We start from the raw sequence: 21,889 nt of genomic DNA on the forward strand, positions 1-21,889 counted from the left end.
TGAACTCAGTCTGAGCTTTCCTCTCAAAAGCATCCGATTTACAGCACAATCCTAACCATTATTTATGAAATGTATATCCCACCACCCCTCCCAAAGGAACTCAGGGCAGGAAACACATCAGCAATAAAACAATACAATTAAAAACATCTTTAAAAATCCACCATTGAAACCATTAAAAACCATTCCCACTTAAATGCAGTCTGGGATAAAGATATTGAAACGATTGTTGAAATGTCCTACTGAATCCACTAGGGCATAAAAGGATAATCATAATCATAATAATCACAATAATTTCAGTTTCTTAGCCACCTTTTACTATAAGGTTGCATGGAAGTTTACAGCAATAAAAAACCCCACAAGATTAAAAATTGTTTAAAACAAGTGCAGTCTTAGTGATCATGGTGACACTAATTATGTCATCAAGATTCCTAAATGTAATTTCCCTTTTCTGGGACAAGCTCAGGATCCAACCCTTATATAATGCCCATTGCTATTGAGACTGTCAAAAGGGTTTTGGAGATGGTTTCACTTCACCATTATGGGGATTCTTCCTATGATAAGGAAGGAGTCCTTACAGACACCTGCAGGGTCATTGTCTTGGCTGACCACTATTATTGGATGCATCCAGCTTCCTCCTGCTAGGTGGCTGTACAGGTCTGTTTTTGCACGGTATAGTGCAAACTAAGAAGACTCAATTTTTAACCTTAAAGAATCCTAATTCCTTTTTTTAATGTACAGAAGCTGGGTCCCCCAGAGTACTAATTGCTGAGAGGCAAACAAAGCGGGAGTGTTGCTGTCTTCCTGCCATAGATCTAAGTCTCCAGTGACTGACCATCATTGAAACTTTCACAGGGTACAAGTCAGTGTGATGTGTTTAAAGCAGGTTATCATGTCATCGTCATCATCAATAAAGGTAAAGGTAAAGGTACCCCTGCCCGTTCGGGCCAGTCTTGCCAGACTCTAGGGTTGTGCGCTCATCTCACTCTATAGGCCGGAAGCCAGTGCTGTCCGCAGACACTTCCGGGTCACGTGGCCAGCGTGACAAGCTGCATCTGGCGAGCCAGCGCAGCACACGGAAAGCCGTTTACCTTCCCCACTGATAAGCGGTCCCTATTTATCTACTTGCACCCGAGGGTGCTTTCGAACTGCTAGGTTGGCAGGCACTGGGACCGAACGACGGGAGCGCACCCCGCCGCGGGGATTTGAACCGCCGACCTTTCGATCGGCAAGTCCTAGGTGCTGAGGCTTTAACCCACAGCGCCACCCGCGTCCCCTCTACTCTACATGCTCATAGCAGCCCTGGGATACATGTCATTACTTTTATTGCCACAAGTGTAGTGCAACCATTGAGGCCTGTCTGTGGAATATAACACTGAAGCCAGGACCAAGGCCTAGTCCAATCTTACCCACCACTGTGATACCAACCAACCAACCAACCAAACTACGATCCCTTCTTTTATTATTTCAATTTATTACACATGCTTCACCTTAAGGTCCCAGGGTGGGTTATAACAATTTAAAATACAGTGGTACCTCGGTTTTTGAACATCTCCATTGACGAACGTTTCAGTTTTCGAATGCCATAAACCTGGAAGTAAATGCTTCCATTTTCGAACGCGCCTCGGAAGTCAAACTTCTGAGGCGGCTTTGGCTGAGTGCAAGATCCTGTCGGCTGTTGAGTCCTGTTGGCTGGGAAACCGCACCTCAGTTTTTGAACGTTTCAGAACTCGAACAGTCTTCCAGAACAAATTACGTTCGAAAACCGAGGTACCACTGTAGTATTGAAACCATGCCAGTATCTCATGAGCAGTGACTACATTTTTACATGAGCACTGTTCCACAGCATTTGATATTTTAATTTATATATATTCTTTCAAAATAAGATGGGTTTATGAAGCATACTATATCCACCCACCACGCTGATGAAGAATTCTACGAAACAGTAGTCAATATCCGGAATTACTGTTCAGTGTTGGACATCATTGTTGAATACACAAAGCTTCACAGCTTGTCTTCCACTGTACAAAGTTTGGTACCTCGATTCCTTTAAAGATTTTCAGAGACTTTGAGACTAAAGATTTCATTTTGTACTTTTTATGATTTGAAGGAATTCTATAAAGATTGTCTATTACGTATGTATATGGTCATCGTGTTGCCTAGACATTGCTGACAGTCTCTCATGAGCGACAACTGAAGGAGCCTCCTCAGAGCAACCCACTCCTTTCTTCACAATGGCTGGCTACTTCAAGCCAATTTGTTCATGTCAGCCTCCTGGCCATTGCCTCATAAGTCTGAGTCTAATTCAAAGATAAGGATTCCAAGGAAGGTAGCTTGAAGTTGCCTGTCACCAGTTTGGCACCTGGGTAGCAGACCAAACAGGACCAGTGGTCACTTGGTCAAAGTCTTTCCCACTATAATGAGATGTATTGTACTTCTGTTTAAGTTATAGTATTTCTAAATGGATGTCTATGCATATAAATTAATATACTGTATACATATCTTATGCAAATCTGTGTCCAATGCATTTCCTCTGCTTTGGCGACACAGAAATTGTCAGCCCTAATCTTGGGCCTTCTTCAGAGCCTCCAGATCTTGATCTGAGAGCACCTACCCTGTGCTTAGTCCTCAGCTAACTGAGACAAACAAGCCAATACACTGAACCACATTTACTGGGAAGCAACAGATTGTTCCGTATGAACCAGACTGTGACTAGCATTCAGCGGCTCTTTTTGTTTCACGACAGGCCAGATTTTTCACAAGCACTTTGTGTGCTGCTAACAGGAACCTTTTGAAATCCCAGTCTGTAGATTGCAGATGGAACTATGAAACGCAAGATGAGAAACCCTTTTTAAATCTTAACTGGGAGTTAATAAATGAATAAATAAATAAGCAAGGAAATAAATAAATAGCAAGCAAACAAATAGCCACTCTGCAAAGAGCTCCCTGCCAGTCACGCTTTATCTTGGTTATTTCCATCACTCCTATCCTTGTCAAATCCGACTGCTTCTTTCTGAGTCAGAGAAGCTAACAAAAATATGTCTTTGATTTTTTTTTTAAATCCCTACATTTTGTTGTTATAGCAACCAAAGCTCTGAAAATGTAGGAAAACAGCAGGAATAATTAAACTAAGCAGTGAAATCAGCATTAATGGGAACAGTCAAATGTACCTCAATTCCAAGTTCATCAAAGGAGGAAGGATGTGCAAGAGTGGTGGTGGGGAAGGGGCTGGAAACGAGAGTGCCAACTTGAATAAAATATTGGGGGGGGCAGGTAAACCCCACCCCACATAATCAATCACAAGACATAGCTCATGCATACCATTTGAATGACAACGCCCATCGACTTGGGCTCAAATATTTTATTGGGGGGGGGGTGAAGGGGTCTTGGTCCCTAGGAGTTGGCTCCTATGGCTGGAAAGATTATGAATACCCCAAAAGAAAGGCTGAGATAGGTTGATGAAAAGGGTAAGAGGCAGCTACAATTGCCGGGAATCTCCTTCCTTTAAACTGCAAAAAGGAGAGAGAGCTGTACCAGTAGAGTAACTGAGATTACACCTGAGATTACACCAGAGATCCCTCTAAAACAATTACATAAATGAATAATTTAGCAAACCCATGCGTCCTTCTTTACAGAGGACCATTCTCTGTTTGAAGGGCTGTCAGAGGAGGGCCTTCTGGTCCAAGTCCAGTCTGAAGATAAAGAACATGAGGAAGGGAGACCAGCGAGGGCTTTCATAATTGCCCCTCAACAGTCAGTTGGCAGCACCTGGAGAAACTGAGCCGCCATAGAAATAACTCGACCACAGCCTTCCCCACTATGGTGAGATGCATTCTATTTTGATCTCAATTAAAGTGATTGCTTCTAAATGTATATCTGTGCAATTAAATTAACATATCCAGACCCATGTCCTCTTTTGTACTGACACACAAGTGACCTCCCTAACCTGACCACAATGAAGCTGTATCAGTTTCACTGGCTGGAGATTGGGTGGGTGGCTTTTAACAGATGTAGTTTTGGCTTCACTTCATTCTAGGAGGGGAAGGTGGGAGCCAGATTATAGCAGGTGGCAATTTTATTCCACTGACTGTAATAAGCGAAATCTGATGTATTCGTTTCCACTGAGGACCTGTCCTAGTGGCCAATTTACACTTTCTTGGATCTTCTAGCTCTTTTCGGAGACATAAGGTAAAGGTAAAGGTACCCCTGCCCATACAGGCCAGTCTTGACAGACTCTAGGGTTGTGCGCCCATCTCACTCAAAGAGGCTGGGGGCCAGCGCTGTCCGGAGACACTTCCGGGTCACGTGGCCAGCGTGACATCGCTGCTCTGGCGAGCCAGAGCCGCACACGGAAACGCTGTTTACCTTCCCGCTAGTAAGCGGTCCCTATTTATCTACTTGCACCCGAGAGTGCTTTCGAACTGCTAGGTTGGCAGGCGCTGGGACCGAACAACGGGAGCGCACCCCGCCGCGGGGATTCGAACCGCCGACCTTTCGATCGGCAAGCCCTAGGCGCTGAGGCTTTAACCCACAGCGCCACCCGTGTCCCTTCGGAGACATACAATGTAGTTTTATCTTGTGAACCACCCTGAGATCTTATGATGAAGGCGGTATATGATATACATATAATAAATAATACAAAAAGGAGGGCATTTATTCTGCTTACTTGGGTGTAGAGGAACATCAAACAATCTATATATTGCCAATGGTTCCCATGTCCTCTATATTGGGCATATGCAATAAACACAAGTTGCTGAGAGTTGGACAGGGGGCAGGCTGATACAGTGCAAGCACAAGTCTAGCAGATGAGGGAATAATGGTATGGGGAAGAAGCTTTGAGTTCCTATATAGGATACTCCAAAAAATTAGGGATGTTACTTGGTCCATGGCTGCCATTAGTGCAATACTGAACTTCCTCTAGAGACGGGTGGAATTCAGTGTCATGCTATGATGAATGTCCCATTGGCATAAGCATTGTCGCTTGCCAGTCAGAATGATCCCCTCACACTCTGTTCTAGGGCCGCCCCAGAGCCAATTTCAGGGGGTGCAGGGTGCCCATAGAGGGAGGAGATGCCCCTGGCTTCTCCCAAAGAATCCTGGAAACTGTAATTTCTTAAGGGTGCTGGAAATGGCAGCTTTGGGAGGGGAAAGCTACAGCTGAAATGCATTGAAATTAATTACGCCATTAATTACTTTAGTTTTGGCCGCAGGGAATAGCAAAACAAATAATGTAGGTTTCAGCCGCCGTCAAACTGTAGCAGACTGGAAACTGCTGATTGCGACAAACGGACGCAGGATAGGACAGAAACCGCTGCCTCCTTACATCCCTGCCTCCCCACGATGTTTTGGAGGGCATAAAAAGCGCTGCAAAGCTCTTGGTGTGTTGTACATGTGACATATAATCATCACAATGTCATAATGGGCATCCTATATTTTTGAACCTCATCACTTCACAGGAAGGTTTTCCAGAACGAGCGCTTTGTATAGTGCTAATTTGAAATGGAAATCCAGCAGCCCTGGCTGAAAGCTCAAAAGGATAACTGTAGGGTTTCCCGTTGCAAGCCCTTGTTAGGGAATACCTTTTGCTGGTCAGCAGGTGTGCTTTGCAAGCTTACAAGCCCAGGCATCCAAGCGGCTCAGGCAGGCCCACAAAGCCTTGCAAACAAAATCCCAGCAGCTCTCACAGATCCAGCTGCTCCCATCTCTTTCTTTAATGCCAGTGCTAGCTGGGAGGGGCTGCCTGAAAGAGGCATCCTCCGAATCCTGTGGGCTGCATTGGCACCAGCACTAAAAATCCACAGCTGAACCTGGGGACTCTTGGCCCTTTTCAAAGTAGCTCTTTGTTCCAAGGGAGCCATTAGTTTCAGCAGGCAGCGTCAGGGATGTGACAGCTTACTGCCCAATCCGCATCCCAACGAAATCAAAGGATGTGATTTTAAGCCAGTTGAGGCTCATTTGATTCAATTGAATCACATACCCTTGTAGCCCAAATTAATGGATATCAGGCCTTAACATGAGGCAAGATTCAGCCTAGCAACCTGTTTTTCAATGCCAGGATCTGGAACGAAGAGTACAGTTGTACTTATTTGCTAATTTATGTACTGCCAAAACTGTAATGGGAAGAGCACCTTCAAACCTGCACAGAGTGCAGTTCTCTCACTAGTAAGTGTCCACCCACCCAGATCTGGAATCAGTGGGCAGGGATTCTAGGTCAATGGGTGTGGTTTTCAGGGAGCCTTTTCAAAAATAATATTTAACCACTGATGGCTACTCCCCATTAATTTCATGCTTACCCAATCACCAATTCCCACTTCATACCATAAGTACACATCGCACCACCGGTTGTGATTACAACAGAGGATTAGAGATTAAGCATAATCTGTATTGTAATCTTGAATGGGTACCCTGGCTCTTTTTACTGGGGAGAAGGTTAGTGGGCCTGACAATTTTCAGCCCTGTTGAAAAGAGCTAAATCACATCCACACCATACATTGAAAATACTCTTAAACCACTTTAAACAGCCATGGCTCCTGCCAAAGAATCTTGGGAAGTGTTGTTTGTTAAGACTGCTTGAGAGTTGCCAGGAGACCCCTTACAGGGCTGCAGTTCCCAGCACCCTTAACAAACTGCATTTCCCAGTATTCTTGTTGGTGGTGGGAGCCATGACTGTTAAAGTTGTATAAGAATGTTTTAAATGCACAGTGTGGTTGTGAACTAATTTCTTTCCCTATAACCCTAAAGGCACAGTTTTAACATTCAGAATGATGGGGATCTTTGTACTGTACAAAAGTAAGGCATTATTCTACACACACACACACACACACACACACCCTACAAAAAGAAGACTCAGTACTTGAAATGCTTTCAACAGGTACTAGTTACTTAGGATTTGCAATTGAGTGTACACAACAGGGAGCTGAAGCTAATCCTGGTTCACTCATGAGGATCCATATATAATACACATACATGTTGGCAAAATGTGCTTGCCTCATTCCTTTGTTTTTGGGTGAACTAGAAATTTGGTGGCCGACCAGGGTTACTGCTGATCACCTGTAAAGTGTCAGAGATGGCAGTTTAGAAAGGGGAACCCATCCTAGGCCTGCTCTTTTCTTCCACACTGTTTCCCCCAACTAGAGTTCCCAGATCTATGTTAGCTACAACTGAGGGAGAGCAGGAGAGAAATGGCAGGTAGGAAAGGGTTAATCATCCTCTCCCGCTGCTGCTTTTCCATTCCAAATTGAGGGAGCCCCCACTCCCCCCCCCAAAAAAAAGTTCTCCTGCTGCTCCTCATCAACCCATGTTCCTAGACTAGGATGTGCCACAGAATGTTTTGTTCAGTCCTGGAGAACATGATGTATGAAGCAGCCCATAGGCTCCGAAAGCATAGCTTGCTTGGCTTGCTCACTGTCGCTTTGGGGATAATAATTCACATTTAGTGAGTGCTACAGGAAACCCAGATAGGAATATAACACATTACACCATGTTCTGGAAAAACCTTGGCACGTTGGGTTGAACCTGGAAGTGGCACCATGATTTTGAGCTGTCTCCAGGGTTGGCCCTATCGCCAGACAGCATAAGGTGGTTGCTTCAAGCTATTGGTTTGGGGTTTTATGAAAACAAAGCAAACTCTTAATTACCGTATTTTTCGCTCTATAAGATGCACCAGACCACAAGACGCACCTAGTTTTTGGAGGAGGAAAACAAGAAAAAAATTATTCTGAATCTCAGAAGCCAGAACAGCAAGAGGGATCGCTACGCAGTGAAAGCAGCAATCCCTCTTGCTGTTCTGGCTTCTGTGATAGCTGTGCAGCCTGCATTCATTCCATAAGACGCACACACATTTCCCCTTACTTTTTAGGAGGGGAAAAGTGAGTCTTATAGAGCAAAAAATATGGTATTTAACAAATTACAATTGTGTTTTCACTCCCAGGGAGAGGGACTCATGGGGTTTCCCACCCTAGGTGCTGAAATCACTTGGTTGGCCTTGGGCACAATGCCTCAGGCAACAAAATGGCCCTGGCTGTCTCCTTCCAAGCACTTGCAGGGCCAGTCACACAGAAGCTCCCCAGTAAGAAGCTGCCTTATTCCACATCTGACCATTGGTCATCTTGCTCAGTATTGTCAGCACTGGCAGCCGTGTTGTCAGGCAGAGAATTTTCCCAGCCAGCCCCGGAGAGCTGCTATCAGGGACTGAACCAGTGCCCCTTCCCCTCAAGTTGCGTGAATCAGCCTTTATATAAAGCACAGGCACAGCTGGTTCACGTCATTTCTCAAGTGCCAATCGGCATGTCATTCTAGAGGTGGGTTCTTGTCGCTACATCTGCTAATTTCCCTCAGCCCCTGACTCACGATGCCACTGCAATGCAATTCCTGACTAGGGGCTGACTTTCCTCCATCCTGTCGCTGCCTCTCAAGCCACATATCTCTATACCAACACGGACGGGTGTGCAGATGCACTATCAAGACACCAGCGTCATGGAGATATGAATGATTCAGGGCTCAAATTAAAGCAGGGAATGCGAATGTTTGCCAAAAGCCAGAGGGGAAATGCTGGCGCTGGCAAGCTACTGGCTTCATAGTGGAACAGAACATGCATGCTGTAGCCGCAGAAAATCATTGCAGAGCAACTTGTTTTGGGATGTAATCACCGGCATCACCTCCTTGTCACTCAGGCACCTTGGAAAGGGAAACATTTTCTTCCCCAAAGGGTGAAAGCAAGACAGCAGGAACAGGGCACCCAGGAAGAATGAAATGGGATCTCAGCGGCCACTAGCCAAAATGGAAGCAAGCTAGTGACCTTTCTTAGCATTTTTGTAGGCCTTCCAACTTGTAATCTCCATTTTCTTTCTGATGGAACGGAAGGTTCTTTTCTCTTTAACATGACTGATCTCTAATCCTACTGGGAGATATGGGTGCAAATTATCCCTTTAACCCTTCACCTCCCCCTTTTCCAACAAACCAAGCAGCTTTTTTTAAAAAAGAAACTCCTCTTTGAATATACTATTTATATCTCCATGCCTCCCTCACTCATCTTCTGAACATTCACACACACATACAGCCAGCACAATGGAATCAGGAGGCAGTGCAACTGTGTATAAAATAGAAACATTCCTCCTGCTCATTTCTCCCCAGGCTAGGCTACATGCCAATCATTCTGCTTGCTCTGCAAGCCCATCTCGCAGTTGCAGGACCGGATTTCTGACCCTAACATTGGACATTTTGCAAATGAGAAAAATCTGCATTCTGCGTTACATTCATACCAAACATTGCGGTTTGTTTCAAATAGTCGTGTTTTGCAGAATTGGGAATTATTTGACAAGGACTGTGGCAGAAAGGGGAGCTAAATGGCACGCTGGGCGGCTATTTAGGAATGTTGAGTTGAAGGGAAAGGACTGAAGGTGCATTGCAGTGGCTAAGGAAATGTGCAGAGCAAAGACATGTTACTCCTTGGCCTATACTCCTAACACCCAGATCCACCGTTGTGTTTCATGTGTATACACAACAGACGGTGCCAAGAGTAACCTGCCTATAAGGACAGTCTTAATCCTTTGGTGTTGCCAGCTCCCCTTTAAAAACTGTTGCCGTGCACAAGCTGATCAGAAACCTGCAAAACAGGGGGCTGGTTATGATGAGAGCAGCGGCGGCAACCTCTCTTTGTAGGGAGGAGCTGCTCTTAAATCCCCTCGCACACTTATATCTTCAACATGCTTGACTGCAAAGCATACGTTGCTTCAATGCTCAGAGCCCTTTAGCACCGAGGAGGCGTTGCTTTTCTGCAACCATCTGGATTTAAAATAGAAGATCCACACAGCACTTAACACAGCACCGTATTATCTAGCGTTGCTCACCCAAGTGGCCAAGATCTTTCCACATACAACCTTTGCAGGCCCGTGAAGATATCTGCAAGCCGGAGATGCTGATGTGGACACCACATGTGCACCCAACGCTCCCCACCTGAGCTGCAACCCCCAACCCCATATCACCCCAGGCTGCAATTAGGCTTGAAACTATTTTGTTATACTGGAGGGAAAAAGTCTTATGTTGGCCAAAAGAGGTTACATTCAGCAGAAACTCCAGCGGGTGCAGAATACTACTGCGAGGCTCCTTACAGGATCCTTGCCGCGGGACCACATTCATCCAATGCTATACCAGCTGCACTTGCTCCCGGTGGAGTACAGGGTCAGGTTTAAGGTGCTGCTTTTAACCTTTAAAGCCCTATATGGCCTAGGACCCTCGTACCTACAGGACCACCCCTCCTGGTATGCCCCGCGGAGGACCTTACAGTCCGCAAATAATAATATCTTGGAGGTCCCGGGCCACAAGGAGGTTAAACGGGCCTCAACCAGGGCCAAGGCTTTTTCGGCTCTGGCCCCAGCCTGGTGGAACACTCTATCGCAGGAGACCAGGGCCCTGCGGGACTTGACATCTTTTCGTGGGGTCTGCAAGACGGAGTTGTTCCACCTGACCTTCGGTCTGGTCCCAGTTTGACCCCCACCCCTCTGTGGGACCCTGTAAGTTACCTCTTCGGCCCTTTTATCGGCTCATGTGGGACCAACATGACCCTGATGAATACTTGAGGTTCCCGACCCCTATGGTTGTAATTCGTGGGCAATCATTTGATTTTATCTTGATTCTATTTTTTAAGCTGTATTTTAATCAGTTGTTTGTGTTTTAATGTATTTGATATTTGATGTTAGCCACCCTGAGCCCGGTCTTGGCCAGGGAGGGCGGGGTATAAATAAAAAATTACTTACTTACTTACTCTGAGGGCTCATGTGTGTCTGTGGGGGCCACATTATTGACCTATGTTCTGCTGCTTTTTGCAAGTCTGATATATCAAAAAATGTGTTTCTCAAAAATAATTTTTAAAAATTTGGCCTTACGCACACGTAGACAAATACCTGGGTGCATGCTCACAATGGACCTCAGGTTTCCAGAAACTCATGGAGGCTGGGGAGGTAGTAGTTAAGGGGAGGGGACACCAAGACAAAGTGAAAATCAAGCACTGGAATCAAGTCTGGAAGGGAAATGCAGAGGAAGAGCTGAAGGAGCGTCTCCACCCCCATCATTCAGCCTGGACACTGAGGTCCAGCTCCGAGGGCCTTCTGGCGCTTCCCTCACTGCGAGAGGCCAAGTTACAGGGAACCAGGCAGAGGGCCTTCTCGGTAGTGCGCCCGCCCTGTGGAACGCCCTCCCATCAGATGTCAAAGCAATAAACAACTACCTGACATTCAGAAGAAGAAGAGTTTGGATTTGATATCCCGCCTTTCACTCCCTTTAAGGAGTCTCAAAGCGGCTAACAGTCTCCTTTCCCTTCCTCCCCCACAACAAACACTCTGTGAGGTGAGTGGGGCTGAGAGACTTCAAAGAAGTGTGACTGGCCCAAGGTCACCCAGCAGCTGCAAGTGGAGGAGCGGAGACGCGAACCCGGTTCCCCAGATTACGAGACTATCGCTCTTAACCACTACACCACACTGGCTCTCTGAAGACATCTGAAGGCAGCCCTGTTCAGGGAAGTTTTTAATATGTGACATTTTAGTGTATTTTTCATCTTTGTTGGAAGCCGCCCAGAGTGGCTGGGGAAACCCAGCCATATGGGCGGGGTACAAATAATAAATTATATTATTATTATTATTATTATTATTATTATTATTATTATTATTATGAAAGAAAGTGCTTGTGTGCGGATGAGCGTGCACAAAAGTGCACCTGAATAAAATGAACCTGTGCGACCTGCTCTGGTGTTTAAACAGCCTGCATCAAGAAAAACTGAATTGTGCAACCAGTATAAAGCACACAAAATTAACACACTTATTTGGCACAACTTGTTCAGCTTATTTAACAATAGTGAAGGGCAGGGAAGTCCACAGGGCAATAACAGAGGGCTGCCCCCACCTTTCCTGGTTTCTCACAATTCAACTTTCACACTAACGTCACCCCCTTAAGCACTGGGAATTTATGAAAGCTTAGAGCATTGGGGATGCTGAACTATTTATGAAAGCTTAGAGCATTGGGGATCCATTACTATTATTTGCACTTGCATGTTGCGAAATCAGGATTCTGAATACATATAGCAAGCCAAGATATACGTGCCACGTCCTCTCCCAATACTGCAATTTATATGGGTGCCATTGCATGAGCTGGTCATGTGTTCTTTCTCCCATTTCCAACTCCCTTCTGGCAGAGGAACGCACAGAGGAATAGCCCAGTTCTTCCATTTTTCTCCTTTAGACACTGATCTCCTGCAGTATTCAGCAATGCAGGAGCATGCCATACTAGGAGGATGGTTGAGGAATGGCTCCCTGCATCACAGTGATAGTGCTGCTGGCGTCTCCATAGCGACGCACCCACATTGTCCCAGCTTCCTGCTGGCTTCATCATCTTTTTCCAACCCCCGCTAGAGCCCAGAAAAAGGGTCCCCCTGTGAAGAAATGCCCAGGGTAGAATTAGCCATCAGCTATGGAAGCTTGAAACCCAGAAGACTGCCTGAAGGCATCTGATAAGCTTCAAGGGCTGAAGTTAAGGAGCCGCACTAGAAGCTAAGGATCTGCATTAAGAAGACTGTTTGCAAAGAACATGCGAACTGCTCTTCAGCTCCTTGGAGGAAGAGCCACATACAGTAAATTAAAATGGAAAATACAACCATGTCTATCTCAGTACCAAACTATCCAAAAGCAAAACGGAAAGCCACCATTAATGCAAAGCAGACTTCGACGACTCGGTGCACTTCAGCTGTTTTGGACTACAACTCTCATCAGAGGTCTGCTTGCTTGATTCTAGAAGATTTCCCTCTCCTACGCCAGCTACAGCCTCCCCCAACCCACACTGCTCGGCAGGCTGGCCCTGCACCCTTCTGGAGAGACTTTCCAGCCGGGGAGGCAGGTCCATTAGGGTGGACAGGGCACTGCCCCACCAACCTCTGCTTGCCCTCAGCCAGGCCCAACCTGCCTGCCTCCTTACATACAACTGGTCCAGGGGGAGGCACTGCCCGGGGCAGCTTTCTCCATCCTCAGTGTTGACCTTCTACAACTCAGCAAAGAAGAGGGTTGGGACAAAGCTAGAACTGGTTGGCTTCGCCCCGGGCGCATTTTTCTGCGTGCCTACTGCTTCCGCTGCCCACCCTGAGCCAGCCCTGCACTGTTTTAGCAGACCTTGCAAAGTCGCAAGTTCTCGCAAACAGAGACTGGGAGGGAGTTTTGAAGCAGGGTTTAATTTGCTGCGGAGACAGAGAGTGCAGATTCTGATGCTTGACTAAAAGACACACCCAGAAGCCTCGCCTCATCTCTGAAGCATTTGGGCTGGTATTTGTGGTAACCATGGAAAGGGAAGTTACTTTGAACACACACAGATTTACTTTCCTTGCCAAACAGCCTGCAGGTTCAAGAGAAAAACCACGTGTAAGCTGTCCATGACTCACATTCCACCATGGTATGGCTGATTCTCTAGGAACGGTGAAAGGTATGGAAATTCTTGCTGTGCAACCTTATAGACAGATGTGAGCACGGACTGGGGTTGCCCCCTTTTGAAGAGAAACTCTCCACCCAGACATTGTCATGGATGCTTTAGCTGAGATTCCTGCATTCCTTGCAGGGGTTTGGACTGGACGACCCTTGGGGTCCCTTCCAACTCTAAATTTCTATGAATAATAACAACACTGTTAGATTAGATGCCATTCAAAAAGAGGCAGCCCATCCCATGTCACCACCTTAGGTGAAATAAGAAGGTGCCACCCGCGCCCATTCTCCTTGCTACCACCACATCTCCTTGCTTCTCTAGTGGTGGTGGTGGTGGCGACAGGCTACCCACAAGAGCACTACCCTGACGGATTCTGCTGCTTGAGGCAGCTACCTCAGTCTGCCTCATGGGTGGGCCGGCCTTGCCCTTTTCCATAACACTACAGGGTAGGTTACAATGGCACAAATAATATAGTTAAAACCCAAATAAAAACCAGCCACAAAAACAAGCAGCACCATACGTTAATCAGAACTTTTCAGGTAGATTTGAAATTTTGCATATATTTTGGAATATATGTGAATTGACACCAATGCGTTTGGCAGGCAACTGAACTCATCCAGCAAGCCAAGGAACAGCCACCTAATTGTCAACAACACACACAGGAAGCAACACACGCCCTGGCTGCAGGGAGCATGAGGATGAAGAGCATGCATCCTATACACCTGTATTGTGTTGTTGTTGTTGTTTAGTCGTTCAGTCGTGTCCGACTCTTCGTGACCCCATGGACCAGAGCACGCCAGGCACTCCTGTCTTCCACTGCCTCCCGTAGTTTGGTCAAACTCATGTTTGTAGCTTCGAGAACACTGTCCAGCCATCTCGTCCTCTGTCGTCCCCTTCTCCTTGTGCCCTCCATCTTTCCCAACATCAGGGTCTTTTCCAGGGAGTCTTCTCTTCTCATGAGGTGGCCAAAGTATTGGAGCCTCAGCTTCAGGATCTGTCCTTCCAGTGAGCACTCAGGGCTGATTTCTTTCAGAACAGATAGATTTGATCTTCTTGTAGTCCATGGGACTCTCAAGAGTCTCCTCCAGCACCATAATTCAAAAGCATCCATTCTTCGGCGATCAGCCTTCTTTATGGTCCAGCTCTCACTTCCATACATCACTACTGGGAAAACCATGGCTTTAACTAAACAGACCTTTGTTGGCAAGGTGATGTCTCTGCTACTGTGTACTCCACATTAATTCAGAATAACAACCATTCCCTATTTCATGGGTAAACTGCCCCTACTGAAAAGCAGTGTGTGTGTTTCCCCCTCACCCTCGGAATCATTAACAAAGATTTGAATTCCCACAATACGAATGCACATTGGATGAGTGGGAGAAATAAATGGGAATATTCCTGGTAGATGGAGAACAATTAACCCATGTTAATTGCCTTTATCTAGAACTAGCCCCCCTAAGTACTTAAAGGGCTTCACAAACATCCTTTCAGAAACTCGTACAACCATGGTAAGGCAGAGATGGGAAACTTGGGGCTCTCCAAATCTTGTTGTACTACAACTCCCATCATACTTGGCCCATGCTTTTTGAGCCTTATGAGAGCCCAAAATAATTTGGAGGACCAAAGGCTTCACAAGGTTTCTGTTACAAGGAAAGTCATAATTATTCCCACAGACAGGACAGGGTGGAGATGAGGGTGAATAATGGTTTGTCTGGTGTCACCTACTGAGTTCCTGGCTGTGGTGAAGTTTGAACTTGATAGTACAGCCTTGCAGCTGAGATCTGGTGTAGCATAATAGCTAAGGGCTGGGGAGGATCCTGACTCCAATATACATCAGTCATGAGCTGACTAGGTAGCCTTAGGCCTGCCAGAATTGCCTCATCACTTTCAGCTAAGGATGTTACAGAATTCTGATTAAAACATAGACGGGAGTGGAAATTGCCAGGGTTCACTTATTTGTCTCATGTCTGGAACGTAAATCAGTCCAGTGAATACGATTGGTATTTACTGCTGTTGCTTTCAGCCTGCAAACAATGCATAACGGATTATGTTTCCCCTCCTTTGCAATGAAATCAGTGGGGCAGAAGAGCGTAATGAAAATGTAACTTACATAACTAATTACATAAATTATGTAATCTCGCCACTGTGGGCAGAGACGAGCAACATAGTTTTCGGTGGAAGATGAACTGCAGTGGAAGGCAAACAGTGCTGTATGAATCTGATACAGGGCAGAACAGAAAACGATGCCTTCCTACATCCCAACATCTACACACAGAAATGATAATACTGCCCTACCTTATAGGCTTGTTGCAAGGATTATTGAGATAATGTTTGTTGCAGTTATCAGGCACTAGTATATATATATATGTGTGTGTGTGTGTGTGTGTGTGTGTGTGTGTGTGTATCCCAACATCTTGGATCATCACTGGTCTGGGGATATATATATATATATATATATATATATATATACCGTATTTTTCACTCAATAAGACGCACCAGACCACAAGACGCACCTAGTTTTTGGAGGTGGAAAACAAGAAAAAAAAAATATTCTGAATCTCAGAAGCCAGAACAGCAAGAGGGATCGCTGCGCAGTGAAAGCAGCAATCCCTCTTGCTGTTCTGGCTTCTGGGATAGCTGTGCAGCCTGCATTCGCTCTATAAGACGCACACACATTTCTCCTTACTTTTTAGGAGGGAAAAAGTGAGTCTTATAGAGCAAAAAATACGGTATATATCCCCAGACCAGTGATGATCCAAGATGTTGGGATGTCTGAGGTGCAAAATCCACACAGCACCCCCATCATAGTAAAAATTCTCAAAATAGATTTCAGTAATTTGTAATTTTGCTGCTTTCCCAAGGCACCCCCCAAATCTGCCACCTGAAGAAGAGGCTGCCTAACCCTGCCTCATGGGCAATACCTGGCTTTTTTGCCAAATTAATCCTCTCCCAGGAACAGCCGCAGGGGTTTCATTCTCTTCCCTGCTCTCTCCACCCCAACCCCCCTCCATTTCAGCTTCTCCAAGGGGCTGATTCCCCCAACAGCCTGCCAGGTTTTGACAAGCAGAGCAGCGAGTTGTGTGGGATGCAGCTCTCTCAGTCACGCTTTGCAGCGCACTTGTCCCTTTCCCCTCCCTCCTTCTCCCTCCCTCCCTTTCTCCGCCCTGCCATGTGGAAGGACAGCAGCAAAGTACAGCCCTCGCCCCCACACACACGAGACAAGGATGTCCTTAAAGGGGCTGGAACATTACGGGGAAAAGGCTGTGTGTCTGACTCACTTGCAATCCTGGGAAGCAGTCCTTAAAACAGCACAGCAGTCCTTCGCACCTCCACTTCCCTCATCTGTGTTGGCCCACTGGGCTTGGACATCAAGTCACACCTGAAGTCACTGCCCCTTGTCTGTGACATCACCAACCACAATGACGTCACAATAGGGGTTAGCATTATTCACGAAGCATAGGCAGCATTTTTTATACACCAGTGTGTTTTATAATCCTTCCTCTATGGAGTATTTTATTCAGCCTTCCTCACATACAGCCTTTCCTATTCCCATCCGTATATGGGAATTAAGATGGTGACTTGTCCATCATAGTGACTTCCTATTCCACAACAACAGCAACAATTTCATTATTGGGCTTGGGTTGCCCCAGCCATTCTGGGCAGCTTCCAACATATATAAAAATGTAAAAAAAAACCCAAACACTAAACATAAAAAAAAAAAACCCTTCCCTCACAGTGGGCCAGATTTGATGAAGTGAAGGGCCATGGCCAAAGTTGTTGACTTTTTTTTTAGGATTGAAGTTGTTGAGCTATTTTTGTTACTTTTCCCCAGGAAAGAAACTGCCACAGGGGTCAGATTAAACCAACCAGCAGGGACCGAATTAGGCCCCCAAAATGGACTTTGGACATGCCTGCTACAGGGCTGCCTTCAGATGTCTTCTAAAGGTTGTATAGTTGCTTATCTCCTTGGCTTGGGGGGACATTTCACCTCCAACATTTCACTGATGAAAATAGGGACGTCCTAAGGAAAAGCAGAAATTCCAGGATCAAATCAGAAACCGGGGCGGCTTCTGTTAATGCGGGACTGTTCCTGCAAAACGGGCACCTAGAGGGTCTGCCTTCAGGCCTGGATTTATATGGGGTTGCTCATGGCCCCAGCTCAGCCCTGACAGAATAGGGCTCCCCTGCAATTCCACATTTTCACGTCTATTAGCCAAGCCATGCCACTCTAAGTCACTTTCCCCCCTTCAGTTCGCAGCTCAGCCAGCCGTACCTCTTCCCATAATGCAGATTGCCCAAAGGGAACCTCACACCAAAAGGCAGCCATTAGGTGGGGGACAAGCCAAGTCAAGTGAGTTGGCTTCAGATGCTCCTTGGAAGCCCTGCTGTCTTCCCCTGTGCTTTGGCTGAACTTGTTTTTAGAGCCATGTCTATTCATGCTGCAGAACTATTTTGTTTGGGGAATTAATTCATTTAGCAGCCTTGCATGCTCTTTCCCCTCCTTGCTCCCTTCCGTGTCCCATTGGCACATCTGATGGAAGCAGACGATGAAACCAGGAGGGAATGAAGCCCACACAGCAGGCCACAGGATGCAGCCAGGCAAGCCAAATTTTGCAGCTCCATCTAGTGAACCAACCATGGTTTCTGTGGTTATGGCTGCAAAAAAATAAAATAAATAAAAGGGAGAGCCAGCTCTAAGGGAGCCAATGCCTTGTCAGATTGACTTCCCCTGAGAGCTGTAGTTGGCTAAAGGAGTTGGCAATTGTAGCTCTGTGATGGGTAATTTTAGGGTTGCCATATGTCTGGAATTTCCTGGACATACCTGGAATATGGCAGTCGGAAGCAGTGTCTGGGCAGAAATCGCTGAAATTTCCAGGAAAATCAGGACATGACAAGTCTAGATTTTGCTGAATTTCCTCAAAAATGTCATTTTTGTGTGTCCAGATTTTCACTTTTTGAAATATGGCAACATTAGGTAAACTCCAATTCCCAGAACTTGTGCTTTAAAAGTATGGTGTTTGTGCAGCTTCATGGTTGGTATCCTAATGGGCAGAGCTAAGCTAGCAAGAGGGGATTCTCTCCCCCCCCCCCTTCAAAATCCCAGAATCCAGAGCTGTATTCATGCTGCACAAATTAGAAGGGGAGGTAGAGGAAATAGTGCTCAGAATAAATTATGCAGATTAAGACAATCAGCCTTTATTTTCCTACTTTATGTGCTTTATATAGTGCTTCCAAGAGCCAGGTTCTCAGACAATATGGAACTATTCTCACAAAGGGAAATATGAACTAAAGGGCATGGTGTTTCAGGGATATAAGTGCAGAAGATGTATTATCTTATAGCTGGAAGACGGAAGAACATCAGAATGGATATGCCAGGGGTGCTGGGCTGGCCAGACCTACTGATCTTCAAGATCATCATTCTCCTCTGCTGTCAGAAGACACAAATATTCCTTATGGATGTTCACATACAAATGATAAGGACAATAGTTGCCCCCTTTTAGAATGCAGAAAGCTGCCTTACAGCAGGACTTTTCTACTCTGACTTGCTAGAGGTCTACAGGATATTCCCATCACATCCTCAAACACTCACTCACAAACTCAGAAGGAGAGGAAACTAATTGATTTTAGGAAGTTCAAGGGTTTTTATTCAGGAAGCACCACCCAAAGGAGGAGCCAGGAAAGAAATGACTTTGGCCCATCAGAGTTTGACCCTTGTCACTGGAGATGCCAGAAACCAAACCTGGGATCTTTTGCATGTGTACATCTTCTGAGCTATGTGTGCTGTTTTGCACAGTTTTGGAATATCAAAATGTCAGGCTGGGACCACATACAGCCTACTAACTTCACTCAGGCAGAAGTGCCTCAGCCCTGCTTATGAAGACAGGACCAGAACACATAATCTTGCCTTGCCTTAAAAGTACAGGCATTTGGAATTTTACCCACTTAACCCAGCCTGCTAGGGTCTGGAAATAGCACATGCAAGTCATTTCATGCTTCACCTGAAGGGCGTCCTAACTGAGGGTCCTACCACCACGGGGCTAAAGGTACTATACCACCTATGCTTTGGCTATAATCAACTCCAAGAAAGGTGCCACATCGCATCCCTAGCAACCCTCCATCCTTCCCACGCTGTCCTGTTGTCATGGCAGCAGAATGCTGGGTTGCTATGTGGGAGATGGCAGCAATTGTCTAGAGCAGCAGATGCAGCAAGGTCTGGGGTGGCAGGCAAGGAGAAAGATGGGGGGGGGGGGAGAGATACACGTGTGCCTTCCAGTGAGGACAGGGTTGAACGGGTGATGCCGCTGGCTGTAAGGTGGCAGGCACTGCGAAAGCGCTAGGCTGTACTTGCGCAGTGGCCTAGACTTCTTGGGGAGGAGAGGGAACTAGCATAAAACCACCCTGGCATTACATGTGTGTCAGCCTGGGGTTTAGAGAACAGCTGGGGGCAGAGGGGTGGAGTGAGGTGGCAGCTACAGAGAGAAGGGGAGGTGGCAGGAGTCCTGAGTCACACGACCATTCATGAGGCTGGGAAAGGGGAGCAGGAAGAGACGTGGCAGGAGATGCTTGCCAAGGAGGGTGGCAGACAGGCTCTACCAAGAAATGTGCCGATGTCCGAAATGGCAGGTGACCAGTTCAGTGTAATGCAGGTACGGACAGGGGAAGAATTCAATTCAGTTCACATCTGGAGTCAAAACTGCCGAATTCATGCTTTCCAAAACAGTACATGAACTGAAACAGCCACCCTTCTAAATTCACACTCCTCCGAATTTTGCAATGCCACGTAATGGGTATAAAAATGCACGTCTAGAGTAAAGCATGCTCAGGACAGCAGGGACCAGTCACCCCATATAACACAGAATTATCCTGATTCACAGCTTTATAATAATTTTATTATTTATACCCCGCCCATCTGGCTGGGTTGCCCCAGCCACTCTGGGTAGCTTCCAACACATATAAAAACTATAATACAACACCAAACATTAAAAACATCCCGATACAGGGCTGCCTTCAGATGTCTTCTAAAAGTCCTTGACATCTGGTGGGAGGCTGTTCCACAGGAAGGGTTCCACTGTTGAGAAAGCCCTCTCCCTGGTTCCCTGTAGCTTCACTTCTCGCAGTGAGGGAACCACCAGAAGGTCCTCAGAGGTGGCCCTCAGTGTCCAGGCTGGACATTGGGGTTGGAGACGCGGCAATGTTTCTAATGGTGCCAATAAAGCAATGTGACATCCAAAAGAGAATGCCATACCAAGGAAGAAGGGCATGGTAGCCTTCCTAGAGACCCTCTCAGAGTCCTGCTCTGCCTAGCCCTTCAATTTATGCTCTCCGTTGTTCAAATGGACTGAGCTTCAAATAAAGGAGATCGCTTAAACTGAATCAGACCATCGTCTGTCTCAGGGGTAGCCAATGTGGTACCCTATATAAGCTGTTGGACTCCCATCACTCCCAGCCAGCAAGGTCAATGGTCAGAGATGATGGGAGTTGGGATTCCACAACATGTGCAGGGCACCACGTTGGCTACCCGTCATCCACATACTCTGGCTAGGAGTGGCTTCCCAACATTGCAGGCAGAGAGGTCTTTCCTAGCCGATGCCAAAGACTGAGCCTGAGAGGACCATATCCATGCACAGCATTGCACTTCCAATTAGCTACAGCTTTGATGAATTGGGGATGGTGACTTTGTCATTTCTTGTGGGCACTTCCTGTTCCATTCGCCTGGCCCTGAGTCAGGGTTGCCAGATGTCCATTATTTTATGTAAATGCTCTTTATTCTAGAACGCAGCGGCATTGCCACTGAACATTTGGACGTACTTTTGTTTCAGAACATTCTGGCTTCTAGAACTCACTTGTGCAGATACCATAACTCCAAGATATCTCCTTTTTTCATTAAAAGAAATTCTGACAACTCTAGTGTTTACAGACATACAGATTTCTCTCTCCTTTTCCTCAGACCATCAATAACACAAAAAAGCATTTAATGAAGGCCAAGGGGAGAGTTCTTCACTAGCCTTCTGCTCATTCTCTCACTTCCTCTTTTATTGTGACTGAACAAACTCTGACAATTCTTCTGTTTTTGTATCAAGTTTTTTTGTGAGGGTGGGGAGACTTCAGGCTTATAGCATCTATTTTGTTTTTTACCAGAACCCTGAGACCTACCTAGCACAACCAAATGCAAAATACTGAGGTGGCAGGGGCGGGGAAGCATGCTAACAGATTCACAGAACAAGAGTGCCTCTGAGAACATGCTCAGTGCAGGAACTTGTTTTCAGAATCAGAGCTGAGCTCACAGTCCTGCCACACAAAACCTGTTAGGATATTTCCGTTCCACCTTAAAAGGGAGCAGGATGTTTGTGTCACAGCCTGCATATTTCCTGTTTCACAGGATGTTTATGTTGTGTCTTTTCTTTCGTTTCTCTCTCTCGGTGCCGGAACACTGAAG

At 46.2% G+C, this 21,889-nt stretch overlaps 1 protein-coding gene and 1 long non-coding RNA gene across 3 annotated transcripts in view; one reads left to right on the plus strand and one right to left on the minus strand.

The window, feature by feature from the left end:
• The window catches only part of AGAP2 (ArfGAP with GTPase domain, ankyrin repeat and PH domain 2), a 125,020-nt gene that overhangs the window by 84,548 nt on the left and 18,583 nt on the right, over positions 1–21,889 (minus strand). The gene's annotated exons all lie outside the window — the stretch shown is intronic.
• On the plus strand, positions 19,623–21,514 carry LOC310671759. Its single transcript, XR_014508158.1, has 2 exons — positions 19,623–20,099; positions 21,273–21,514. It is a non-coding gene; the product is annotated as an uncharacterized lncRNA (long non-coding RNA).

Source organism: Podarcis tiliguerta (assembly GCF_965153285.1).
Source record: "Podarcis tiliguerta genome assembly, chromosome: 2".
NCBI classification, from domain to species: domain Eukaryota; kingdom Metazoa; phylum Chordata; class Lepidosauria; order Squamata; family Lacertidae; genus Podarcis; species Podarcis tiliguerta.